The sequence below is a fragment of the Pelodiscus sinensis genome, unplaced genomic scaffold, assembly GCF_049634645.1.
Source record: "Pelodiscus sinensis isolate JC-2024 unplaced genomic scaffold, ASM4963464v1 ctg56, whole genome shotgun sequence".
NCBI lineage: Eukaryota > Metazoa > Chordata > Testudines > Trionychidae > Pelodiscus > Pelodiscus sinensis.
The window spans coordinates 682645-695746 of record NW_027465934.1 but is presented as its reverse complement, the minus strand read 5'-3'; the positions used below and the strand labels follow the sequence as shown (position 1 = coordinate 695746).

Genomic DNA, 13102 nt, shown 5'->3' with positions numbered 1-13102 from the left:
AAACCAAACCAACCAAACAAAAAAAATCAATCCTAAACCTGCTCTGAAATGAGAGGAAAAGGTGTCACTAATTCATATTAAGGCCAGCCATATTCACACCAGACCCACCTCAGGCTATCTGCAAGCCAGGCTAACACTGTCAATATTTAAGCATCACGTCTCCAAGTGCAAAGAAAGAAATGTTACTAACCAATGACTATGAGAACTTGAGAGCTGTCTCCGGGCATCCCCAATCTACCAACCTTGAGCTTGCAGAGCCACCTTGAAAAGTGCACTGTTGGGATTGCATGAGCACCTTCCCACCTAGCTCCCATGGCGCAGAACAGCTAGCACAGCAAGGTGCAAGAGGTATCGAGAGTGCCAAGACAGAGGGGAAGGTTGGTGGGGCGTGGCAAAGGAGAGACGCAACTCTCAAACAGCCATGGCTTTTCTGTTGAGTGACTTTTCTTTCTTATGGGCCTCTGTGCATTCCTACTCTTGGGAGACTCTGGAGCTGTCCAGGCGAGAGGGAAAGTGGGCAGAGGAACTCTTAATTCATTAAAGACTGTAGCACCATGCCCCCAGCCTCAGAGCGGGATGCCAGTATATGATGAATATGTGGAGTGAACTCCCAAGTGGCTGGTGTACAAATTTCAGAAAGAGGATATGGACTAAAATAGGCCATGGAGCAGGGCTGGGCAAAATGTCATCTGTGGGCCAGATTCGGCCCACGAGAGCCTCAGCCAGTTCCCTGCTTGATCCTCTGGCTGCAGGGCCATGTGCTTCTGTGAATGCTGAGGGCCTGGGGGAGGGGGCAGAGGCTTCTCACACTGCTCCTGCCCCAGTAGCTCCCATTGGTTGGTTTCCAGCCAACAGCAGCTGCCTGTTTGTAGGACAGGCAGCATATGAAGTGCCCCCTCCCCCGTTATCCCCTGGCTCATAGTGTTCCCAGCAGTAGTAAACATGCCTCCTGTAGCTGCGGTGAGCAGTAAAGAGGCATGGAGGCAGGGACCTTGGTTAAGGAACCTGCTGGGCTGCCAGCTGGGAGCCACCCAGGTAAGGTCTCCCAGAGAGAGCCTGCCTCTGGCACCCCAGCTCCTCCCTCCCCTAATCCTCTGCCTCCCTCCTGCACCCTGCAACTGTGCCCCAGCCCTAATACATCTTCCCAGACACTGCATCCACTTGCAGGTCACAGCATTCCAATCCACTATCCCTGATCACATCCCAAATCCCTGCACTCCTGCCCCAAGTGACAGCCCCCTCCCAGACCCTGCACTCCCTCCTTCTACACACCTCCCGCAGGCCAGAATCCTCTCCTACACCCCATATCTCTTCCAGACCCTGCACCCCAATCTTGTCCCAGGTCAGAATCCAAACCTCTGTAACCCTACTGCAGGTTTCACTTCCCTCCCAAACCCTGCCCCCCCTTGAATCCCAGTTTGCTACCCCAGGTCACAATTCCCCACTTCACCCAAACTCCCTCCCATATCCCACATCCCAGTCCCTTACCCCAAGCTACCTTCTGCACCCAACCTCCATCCCAGACCCCCACACCTTCTTCATTAATACATCAGAAAAATGCTGCCTGCGACCACTAACCAAATTCTTGGAGTGCCCCCCTCCCCTCATTAAAATTATTGCCCATCCTTGCCATAGAAACAATAGTAGCCCTCAATGAGGGGGTCTTTAGGCTGCTAAAACTTCTGATTGCATATGACATATCACTGCTCCTTTCCCTACGGGGTATGCCCAAATACATCTAAATGCCATATCACTTCCCAAAAACCCCACTCCATCTGAAGCAAACAAATCCACCAACCAAAGCCAAAAGAATTCCCCTAGGCAGAATTTATCCTGAAAGGAAACACAGCCCTTAGTCCTGCAGTATAGAATCATAGAATTGCAGAACTGGCAGGGACCTTGTGAGTCCAGTCCCTGGCCCTCATGGCAAGACCAAACATTGTCTAGACCCTCCCTGATAGAGGTCTGTCTAACCTGTTCTTAAATATCCTCAGGGATGGAGATTCCACAAGCTCCCTAGGCAACTTATTCCAGTGTTTAACCAGTTAGGAAGTTTTGCCTAATGTCCAACCTAAACCTCCTTTGCTGCGGTTAAGCCCATTGCTTCTTCTTCTATCCTCAGAGGCCAAGGAGAATAATTTTTCTCCCTCCTCCTTGTAACGCCCTTGTAGAAATCTGAAAACCGCTATCATATCCCCTCTCAGTCTTTTCTAAATTAAACAAGCTCAATTCCTTCAGTCTTTCCTCACATTACATGTTCTCTAGACCTTTAATCATTGTTGTTGATCTTCTCTGGACCTTCTCCAAATCTTTCTTGAAATGTGGTGCCCAGAACTGGACACAATATTCCAGTTGAGGCCTAATCTATGCAGACTAGAGCAGAAGAATGACTTCTTGAGTCTTGCTCGCAACACTCCTGTTAATGCATCCTAGACTCAAGTTTTCTTTTTTTTTCAACAGCATCACACTGTTGACTCATATTTAGCTTGTGGTCCACTCTGTGGACCACATTCCCCAGGTCACAACACCCTCCCAGTCCCTGCACCCCCTCCTACACACTTCCCCCAGGCCAGAATTCTCTCCTGCACCCATAATCCCTTCTGGACTCCGCACCCCAAACCTCTGCCATAGATCACAATCCCCTCCTTCACCCAATCTCCCTCTCAGACTCCACAGCCCCTTCTGCAACTCAATGTCCTAGCCCAAGCTCCCTTCTACACCCAACCTCTGTCCCAGACTCCAAACCCCTTTGGTAGAAATACAGCTCTTGACCATTTGCCAAAATCTTAGAGTGCCCTCCCCCATTAAAAATGATTGCCCACCCCTGCTCTATGCCATCATCTAAATCGTTGATAAAGATATTGAACAGAAGTAGTCCCAAAACATACCTTTGGGGAACCCCATTTGTTATGCCCTTCCAGCAGGATTCTGAACAATTAATAACTACTCTCTGAGAATGGCTAGCATGCCAGTTATGCACCCACCTTATAATAGCCTCATCTAGGTTGCATTTCCCTAGGTTATTGATAAGAAGGTCATGTGAGACCATATCAAATGCCTTACTAAAGTCTAGGTATACCATGTCCACCACTTCTCCCTTATCCACAAGACTCATTATCCTATCAAAGAAAGCTATCAGATTGGTTTGACATGATTTGTCGTTTACAAATCCATGCTGGCTGTTACCTATTATCTTATTTTCTTCCAGATGTTCGCAGATGGATTCCTTAATTACTTGCTCCATTCTCTTCCCTTAAAATTCTGGTCTGTAGTTTCCTGGGTTGTTCTTATTTCCCCTTTTATTGATGGGCACTATATTTCCCCTTTTCCAGTCTTCTGGAATCCTGACTTTCCTGACTTTTCAAAGATGTTAGCTAAAGGCTCAGATACCTCCTCTATCTATTCCCTGAGTATTTTAGGATGGATTTCACCAGGCCCTGGTGACTTGCAGACATCTAACTTTTCTAAGTAATTTGTAACTTGTTCTTTTATTTTAATTTCTAAACCTACCCCATTTTCAGTAACATTTGCCATGTTAAGCATCCCACCACCATCCATCTTCTTGACAAAAAATGAAACAAAGAAGTCATTAAGCATCTCTGCCATTTCCAAGTTTCCTGTTACTGTTTCTCCCTCCTCACTGAGCAATGGGCCTATCCTGTCCTTGGTCTTCCCCTTGCTTATAATATATTTATAGAATATCTTCTTGTTTCCCTTTATGTCTGTGGTTAGTTTGAGCTCATTTTGTGCCTCTGCCTTTCTAATTTTGCCCCGGCATTCCTGTATTGTTTGCTTATATCCTTTGTAATTTGATCTAGTTTCCACTTTTCATTCAACTCTTTTTTGATTTTTAGAGCATAAAAGATCTCTCAGTTGATCCAAGGTGGTCTCCTGCCACAATTTCTATCTTTCCTATGTAGCGGAATAGTTTGCTTTTGGGCCCTTAATAATGTCCCCTTTAAAAAACTGCCAACTCTTTTTGGTTGTTTTTCCTCTTAGCCTTGCTTCTCATGAGACCTTACCTACCCACTCTCTGAGTTTACTAAAATCTGCCTTCCTAAAATCCACAGTCTCTATTTTGCTGTTCTCCCTTCTACCATTCCTTAGAATCATGAACTCTATGATTTCATGATTACTTTCACCCAAGCTGCCTTCCACTTTCAAATTCTGAACCAGTTCCTCCTTATTTGATAAAATCAAATCAAGAACAGCTTCCCAGCTAGCAGCTTTCTCAACCTTCTGAAATAAAAAATTGTTTCCAATGCAGTCCAAGAGTTTATTGGATAATCTTTGTCCTGCTGTGTTAGTTTCTTAACAGATGTCTGGATAGTTGAAATCCCCCATCAAAACTAAATCCTGTGCTTTGTATGATTTTGTTAGAACCTTGTCCACCTCTTCTGCCTGGGTAGGTTGTCTCTAGTAGACCCCTAGCATGACATCAGCTTTGTTTTTTACCCCTTTCAACCTAACCGAGAGACTTTCAACAAGTCTGTCTTCTATGTCCCTCTCCACCTCAGTCCAAGTGTATTCATTTTTAATATATAAGGCAACACTTCCTTCCTGTTTACCCCAGCTATCCTTCCAGAGTAAACTGTACCCTTCTATATCCAAATTCCAATTGTGTGTATTATCCCACCAACACTTTGTGATATCAACTATGTCATAGTTGTGTTTATTTATTAGCACTTCAAGTTCTTCCTGCTTATTACCTATACTTCTTGCATTTGTATATGTACAGGGCCAGCCAAGGGACTCTGAAGGGTGCCACTCATATCCTTCAGTAGATATAGTATGTTTTGGGTACTGTGGGGTTGTCTGTGCCATCCTGGAATGGAGAGACCTATGCTAGAGAACCTAGGCACAGCTCTGGACTTGAGGAAGACACATGGACCAGTTAGGTTAAAATTTGGAAAAGTAAACTTGACAGTGACCTTTGAAAAAGTGGAAGAAGTGAATGGGATGATGTATACTGGTCACAGGGTGCCCACGTGTCCCAGAGCACCTGTGTGACAAATATGGAAATTTTCTATAATATTGATTATTATTGCCAATCATAGAGTACCTGGTCCCTGTCCATAGATTAAGCCCAGCTTCCCTGAACCAATTAAAGAGGGTTGGGCTGCTAATGGGCAGTTAAAAGGGACTACAACTACCTTCAGGTAGATAATTTTCTACTCTTGAGAAAGACCTTGTTGAACTTCCACCTAACATGGCCTTCCCTCCTCATTCAACCACCACAGCAGCCATGCGGTAAGATAAAGGGAACTGAGCACGGTCTGTACATTGCAACCATGATTCTGTGTGAGCAAGCTGGGATCAAGAGGAAGGGATATAGGACGCTGAATTGACAATGCAAGAAAGTTGGGAAACAGTGGATTGGCCATGCTCACACAATAAGGATGAGGTTGGTCTAATCAGCTATTAGCTTGCAGGTAAGCTGTGGAATGATCAGGATCAGAGGAAAAATATATAGGAAAGCTGAGTGGCAGCTGAAGTGTAAGGTGTTCGTCAAACATCCTGCAGAACAGATGCCATTTCCCATTGTCCTTTGTAATGAACGATCACTGAGATGCTCCAAGTCACAAAACTGACTCCCAGAACACTGGGAGACCTTCAGAGACCAGTTGTGACTCGAAGAAAAATTCTAGCTAAGATGTATCTTGAGATGATTCTGCACTCTGGGCAAATGATTGGCTACAAGAGTGATGCTCTTGTCAATGCAGAAATGCCATCATATAATTGTCTTCTGAGAGAGCTCCCTGGATTGTGCTCCCTCTTTCCCATTACCATAATAACATCATGGTGGTATTGTTGGTAAGCCCCTGATGGAGTCTAGAAAAGTGTGATAGTGTGAAACTCCAGAATGTTATTATGCGATAAAGCTTCCTGCCTCCATTTCAGCAACTCCAGATGTGCTCTCCAGCTCATCAGGCAGGCATTGGTGACAACAGTCTTAGCTGGGAAGGGCCAGATGCAGGGAATGTCCAGACATACATTCCCCTGAACTGTCCACCAGGTTAAGGAGGCCAAGGATCAACTTGTCCAAGGGGTGCATGGTTGGATGGTCAACTGTCTTGAGCCATATTTGAAGAGGGCGAAGAAGCCAAATGGAAAACTGAATCTGCAGGCATGAAGACATGCGGCTTATAAGCCTCAAGCATATGTGAACTTTTGTGGAATGTTGAGACTGAAGAGACAAATGAGGCTCATCTGAAAATGGAAGGCCAGGAAAAATGCTTTTCATGAGTCTCAGTGTATTAGAGCCCCAAGAAACGCAACAATCTGAGTGGTAACCAATGTTAACAATCTTGTGTAGGATGAAACACAAATGGCCAAGTAAACACACTCTAATGTATTTGTGAGCAAGAACATCTTCTCTGGATTCAATCCTTAGTAGCTACTTGTATAAGTATGAGAAGAAATGGATTCCCTTCTTCCCAAAGTAATCCATTTTCACAATCATATAATTGGTAAACCCCACCCGGGAGGGAGAGGAGGGAGGGCAGGCAGACAGATGACTGAAAGGAAAAGAAAATGAAAGGTACTGTAAATGGTGGTTCACTACAATGAACTAGAAAAATTTTCTGTGGCTCAGGAGAATCACCACATGAAAAGAAGCATCCTGAAGATCCAAAGCAGCAAACCAGTTGTTCTGAGTCAATGCAGGGAGGGCAATTGCTAGGATGGCCATTTGAAATGTCATATTTCTAATATATTTGTTGAGACTGTGCAACTTGCGACTAGGTTGTACTCTTTCTGATTTAGGAGTCCACCAAGCCCACCAAGAATAGAAGCCTTGACTCCAGTGCTCTGGAGAAACCTCTTCCACCATTCCCAAAGCCAAGCATACCTGAGGAGATCAGACATGCTTGAAGAAGGGATCCCTGAAGAAGGAGAGATAGGAAGGGTGGTGAAGAGAGGAGGAGAGGAAATGGATAGCACAGCCTGATTCAGACAGTGCTTAGGACCCAGCTCTCGGTGGAATTAATACCCAAGCATTGTGAAAGGAAGCTACTCTGTCAGAAGCCATGGCTGGACAAATGAGTACAAATGGGTGCTTGGTGGACACTGAAATGATGATGTGTTGACTGTCCAACCCAGAATGCTGCTGCCTCTAGGACTCGTGCCCTTTTATGAGGTAGTCCCAGTGTCACTGGAAAGGGAAAATCTGCCCAAAAGCATGCAGGGGGTACTGCTGCTGCCTGACATAATGGTGCTTTTCCACTGCCGTGTATAGCACCCAAGGCAGGCCTAGAATTTCGGAAGGAGTGCAAAAGTTCTGTCCATTTTGTCCAAAAAGAGCATCTATATTGGGGTGAATACCTGTACTTTACAGCCAGACTGCAGCAAACACCTTGGCCACCAAGCAACCCTTGGCGATAAATGCCCAAAACTCTTCCCTGGAGGTTTCAGGTAGCTGGTCTGTAAACAGTATTTGAACAACAGTGTCTGCTAGTTTACAATCCACATTTTCAGGAAAGAGAAAGAGCAGATTGTTCTACCAATAAAGTCCATTTTTTCCAAGTTCTTGCCCTTAGTAGTGGATTAAATCTGCTCTGCTGAGATCTATCATTCACTGTGGTAACAACCAGGGAATCTGGAGCTGGGTGGCAGTAAAGCCCCACAATCCCTGTATTGGAATAAAGTAGTGTTTCTTGAAGTGTTTTGCTGGCAACAAAGCCTGTGGGTACACGCATGGCCCCACAGTATGCTAACATCTTTATGGCTGACCTACAACAACATTTCCTCAACTCCCATCCCCTTTCACCCCTTCTCTACCTACGGTACATCGATGACATCTTTATGATCTGGACGCATGGCCAAGAAACACTGGAGACATTCCACAGAGATTTCAACAACCTACACCCCACCATCAACCTCAGCCTGGACCATTCTACACGAGAGATCCACTTCCTGGACACCACAGTACAAATCACTCCAGAAATATAATTTATGCTATCATGTGCCGAAAGTGTCCGTCTGCTATGTACATTGGACAAACGTCTCAGACACTTCGCCAAAGGATTAATGCCCACAAAACAGATATCAGACAAGATCACAAAGAAAAACCAGTTTCTTGCCATTTTAACCAGAAAGGACACTCTCTCAATGACTTAACCACCTGCATTCTGCTACAAAGACCTTTTACATCTGCACTTGAAAGGGAATCCTCTGAACTGCCATTCATGTTAAAATTCGACACTCTCCGGGAAGGAATGAACAAATACGCAAACTATCTTACCCATTACCAAGATAGCTTCCCCAGTTATCACCTCTAATACCATTAGCTCACAGACATCCCACTCTCCCCACCTCTAGTATCATCAATTCACAGACACTTACCTTCCTTCCTCCCCCCCCTGCATTCCCCTCCTGTTCTGAAATGTGATTTGTCCTTTTCATATGTGTTCATTTTTTTAATTGTATCCTTTGGTATATATGGTTGTGACTACTTTCTTCCACTATTTGATCTGAGGAAGTGGGTCTGGCCCATGAAAGCTCATCATCTAATAAACCATCTTGTTAGTCTTTAAAGTGCTACATTGTCCTGCATTTTGCTTCAACAACTTATGGATATTCTCCTGCAGGAACTTGGCCTGTATGCATAGGGAAACAGTCACGTCTTACAAAAGATCCTCATGCAAGCCTTGAAGGGGAGAAGAGTGAGCACTGCTGAATTAGTGAGGGACAAAGAAAGCAGAGCAATAACTAGACCAGTAGAGCACGTTCTCAATGGCTTGCTGCACAGCCAAAGTGATCCCTGAGTTCTGCAACTCAGGAAGCCCTCATCATAGTTTCTGCCAAAACCATAACCCTGGATGAGATGTCTGCAATGCAGACTGCAGGGATGTTACAACCTCCAAGCAGCTTTCTGCAATCAATGCCCAAAACTCCTCATGAGAGGCATCAGGTAACTGGTTCTCACATGTAGACATGGCTGACCAACTGAAGAAATCATATTTGGACATCAAAGCTTGTTCATTTGTGATCCTCATATGTAGGGATGAGGAAGTACAGAACTTTCTCCCCAGAATAGCCAATTGCTTGGATCTTCTGTCCTTTGAGGTAAACCTGAACCCTCCCTGCCAGGCTATTTGGGGGTAGACAGAAATAGAGCCCTTCAAATCCTGGTGTTCAGCCACTAGCAGGACCAAGTCTGTATATTTCACAGAGTTCTCACCAGCTCAAGAAGTGCATCAATAATCAGAAGGACCTCTCTCCCAAGTATGGCCCAGGCTCATTGGTTAACCATGTTCAAGTTACTCTTTCATATCCCTAATGGCAAAAGGTATTATCATCCTGAATCTGAGGGGGCACGTTTGTTTGTTGAGTTGCCTCAAATCTAAGATAGGACAAATGCCTGCTTTCTCTTTCAAACGAGAAAATATGTGGAAGTTCTTCTAGTGCTCCTGTCTGGGGCCATGAAGTAATTTCTGCTTCTAAAAGGCTCTTGTGAGAAATGGTTTTGATGCTAGTCCTGGAAGAGGGATGGGGAATGGAGGTGGATTGAATAATGGTGTCTAATACCCGCTTGTCCACAGTAATGTCTGACCATAAGCGATGGAATAGTGCAAGGTAGTTTCCAAAGAAGATCTTGAATTGGCTGCTTCTGGTGTAGTTCTTGACGGATATGGCAAATGGGCTGCTATGAAGACTGAGTAGTGTGCAAGGCTGAAGGATGAGAAGCTTGGTGTCCTCTGTTACAAAAGGCTGCTTCTGCAGTTAGCAGTCTAGACGCCTGTGGTATGAAATCATCTGCTGCTGCTGCTGCTGCTGCGAGACACTTTTCCAATATGCCAGAACTGTACATGTCTTAGGATCTCAGGATCATGATAAGAATCTTTAAACGAGTGTGATGTGATTTTTTTTTCATGAAAATCTTCAACCCTTCAGACAGCAGACCTTCAGTGGTGACTTGCATTTCATGGGGAATACCCAAGGCTAGAGCCATGATGCCCTCTCTCAATCACAGCTGTGGACAAGGTTCTAGATGTGGTATCTGCAGCGTCCACTGTAGCCAGTAAGGAACTGTTTGCTACTAATGCTCCCTCTTACACAATGTCTTCCATCTCCTCTCTCACCTCATAAGGATATTTTGGGACTAGCATCAAAACTCAGTCACTCGTGAGGGAATCATATTTTGATAGAAGGGCTCAACTGCTGCCCACTCTTCACTGAGGCGAAGTAGGACTTCCTCTTCGCTAGATCCAGTCACTCCTGACCTGTGTCTCTGGGAGCACTCCTGGCTGAGCAGGACTTTTCTTGGATGCCCAAGCAATCCACAGTGTTGGGAGAGTGTAAAAATACTTAAGCCTGGATGGAAGTACCCGATAGTGTGTTTCTATTCTTTTCGCTGTTAGAGTTGCAGGGCACATCATTTGCTATAAGGCCGTGGCAGAGTCTAAGAGGTAATGTGCACTGGATACACAATATCAAAGAACTTGTGTGACTTCTGTGCTATGACCAAAGATGCAATCTCAAGTATAAAAGCGGATCTGTGGAATCATCAGCGAGGGGTCACTCTCAAGCACACCATCAAAATGAGGGTTTTCTCCCTCTGGAGTGTTTCACCAAGCTAGGCTGTGCCGATGAGTGGAGACAGAAGGGTGACAATGACAGGATGCAATGCCTCTGTCCCTTCTTCTAGCAGACCTTGGATGAAACTGCCAAGACCTTGATAGCAGGGGCAGGTGGAGTTGACTGTGGCGCGTGCAGGACGAATGAGGAAGGCTGTGTTTGGTGTCCTTCATCCCATGCAGTCTGATCAGAGAATCACTCCTGTAGAATGCAAGATCTAGGATGGAGGCCTGCATATCCGGTGAGAGTCCAGTGGTTTGAAGCCAAGTGCTGCACCTCAGAACCACTGTGGCGATCACGAGCATGGCTGCATTTGAAGGGTGCAATGGACCGTCACGTTGCCCTCCTGAACCACAGTGTCAAATGTTTGGGCCAAGCCCTGTGTGAGGGACTCCTTGAACTTACGGAGGCCATTCCATAAGTTAAAATTATAATGCCCTAAAAGGGTCTGGTGGCTCACCACTCGGAACTGTTTACTTGCAGTGGAATAAACTTTCCATTCAAAAACGTCCAGTTGTTTGGTGTCTCTGTTTTTCAGGGTCGAACAGGAGTGCTCCTACTTTTTTCTCTCATTGGCTGCAGAGACCACCAGTAAGCCAGGGAGAGGGTGGGTACAAAACAGTCAAAAACTTCTGGCCAGGACAAAGTACTTCTTTTCCGCCCAGGATGGAGAAAAGTGTTTTCCAGATGGCTTTGGTGTTTCTGAGGACCCTGGGTCTTGTCTGAGACCACCCATATCAGAGACTGGTGTCCTGCACAGGGAGAGCAGTACTGATGGCACAGTGACTGGGGTGCATGTCAAGGAGACCGGAGGTGGAAAAAAGATTCTCCTCCCCCCCAGCATCAGCAATCATGACTGGCAACGGGATGATGGTTGATGCTAGGAGGAGGAGAAATGGTGCCTCCTCTTGGCAAGCAACAGTGAAACAACAGTAACTGTGACCACGGTGCAGATGACGAATGGTAAGTAAGTATCTGCTGATGTCAAGGGTGGCACTGGTGCCGTGGAGGCTGACAGCATGCCATTGCTTCAGGAGACTGATGGCACTCCTAGGAAGCCTTTGCTGAAGCCTGTGGCACTGCTGAGCTAGTGGCATGGATGGGGACCTGTACTCCACTGATACCTAAGGAGTCTATGCAGGCACAGGAGTTGGCCCAGTTCTGCTTGCAGGATTTGGAAAAGGACCTTTCAATGGGCTAACAGCCCTCACTGAAGAAGGCTGACCATGAAAGTCTGGGTGAGTGAGCAGCCCGGGGCAGGTCCTTTGCTCACTACTACCTAGCCTCTCTTCACCTGGATAGGGGAGCCATGCTTCTTCGGTACTGCTCCCCATTGCCAGTGCTGAGGCAGTCTTTGCACCTCTGTGAAGGTGCTTAGACACTCCTAGTGGCACGGAAGACAGACTCCACAAGGAGAGCTTTGTACCTGATGTCCTGCTCTTTCTGTGTACAGGGCTGACATTTTTTACAAATATGGCACTTGTCTTTAACATGTGCCTCCCTTGAACACTTGATGGCCCACTAAAGGCAAAGTCCCCACTGGAACCTTAACTACTAACAACTAACTAATAAACAGATACTTAACACTGACTAAAAAAGGGTAACTATTTGCAAGGCCTTAAATCACAAAGTCCAAGACCAGCCCTTGACTAGCAAGGAAAGACATTCCAATGGACCACTATAGGCATTAAGAAGGAACTGGGAGGGCATAAGGTCAGCAACACCTGATATTCTAGTGCATGAGTGCTGCACTCAAGGGGGCAACATAGCTGGCCCTACAGATACTAACAAGGCAAAAACATCCAATGACCATGCACGTATACTTGCAATGAACTCAAAATGAGCAAGCACCATCAGGTAGCCCTTTAATACAAGTTTGCATAATGTACCTTTTTAATCACTGGTTGTCGGCAGGTATGGATTTTAGAGATGCAAACTGAACTAGAATCAATGCGCTTGTGTGACAATAAGCTAGCCCCAACTGGCTCACAGTCACACACTAAGGAGAGAGAAGGGAAATTTAAAACCAGTAAAGATTTAAAATGTGGGTTTTTTTAAATAAAGGAACCTAATGATTTGGAGGCCAGTCTCTGATTTTTTGGTCTGACTCAGGGTATTTTAACTTTTGGGGTTTATAAAGCTGCTCTATAAAGCAAGTAATGAGCAGCTGGGGGAAAACCCCTGTGAAGTACCACTTGTGTTTCCTGCTCCTGCAGCATGAATTTCCTGAGAGGCACAGCAGAAAATCTGCATAAAGGTTTTTACTGAATTCAATATGAAAGTGTCTAATGCAACAGTACAGTATTTCTTGTGTTGAATTTAAAATCAGTTAGCATTACATATATTGCATATTTCCCATCCTCAACATTTTGAATGCATCAAAAATTTTATTTTGATAACACAGAACTGTGGTGGCAAAGTCATATGCGGAGATGTTTTTACTAAAATGATCAGCTGCAAATGTTAACTATGTTCACAATAAAAATTGATACTAATGAGATTCAAAGTTAAAATTTATTCACAC

The 13102-nt window shown here is 45.3% G+C and overlaps 1 protein-coding gene across 3 annotated transcripts in view; it reads right to left on the bottom strand.

Moving 5' to 3' along the window:
- The window catches only part of LOC102458593 (ras GTPase-activating-like protein IQGAP1), a 564033-nt gene that overhangs the window by 22888 nt on the left and 528043 nt on the right, over nt 1-13102 (bottom strand). The gene's annotated exons all lie outside the window — the stretch shown is intronic.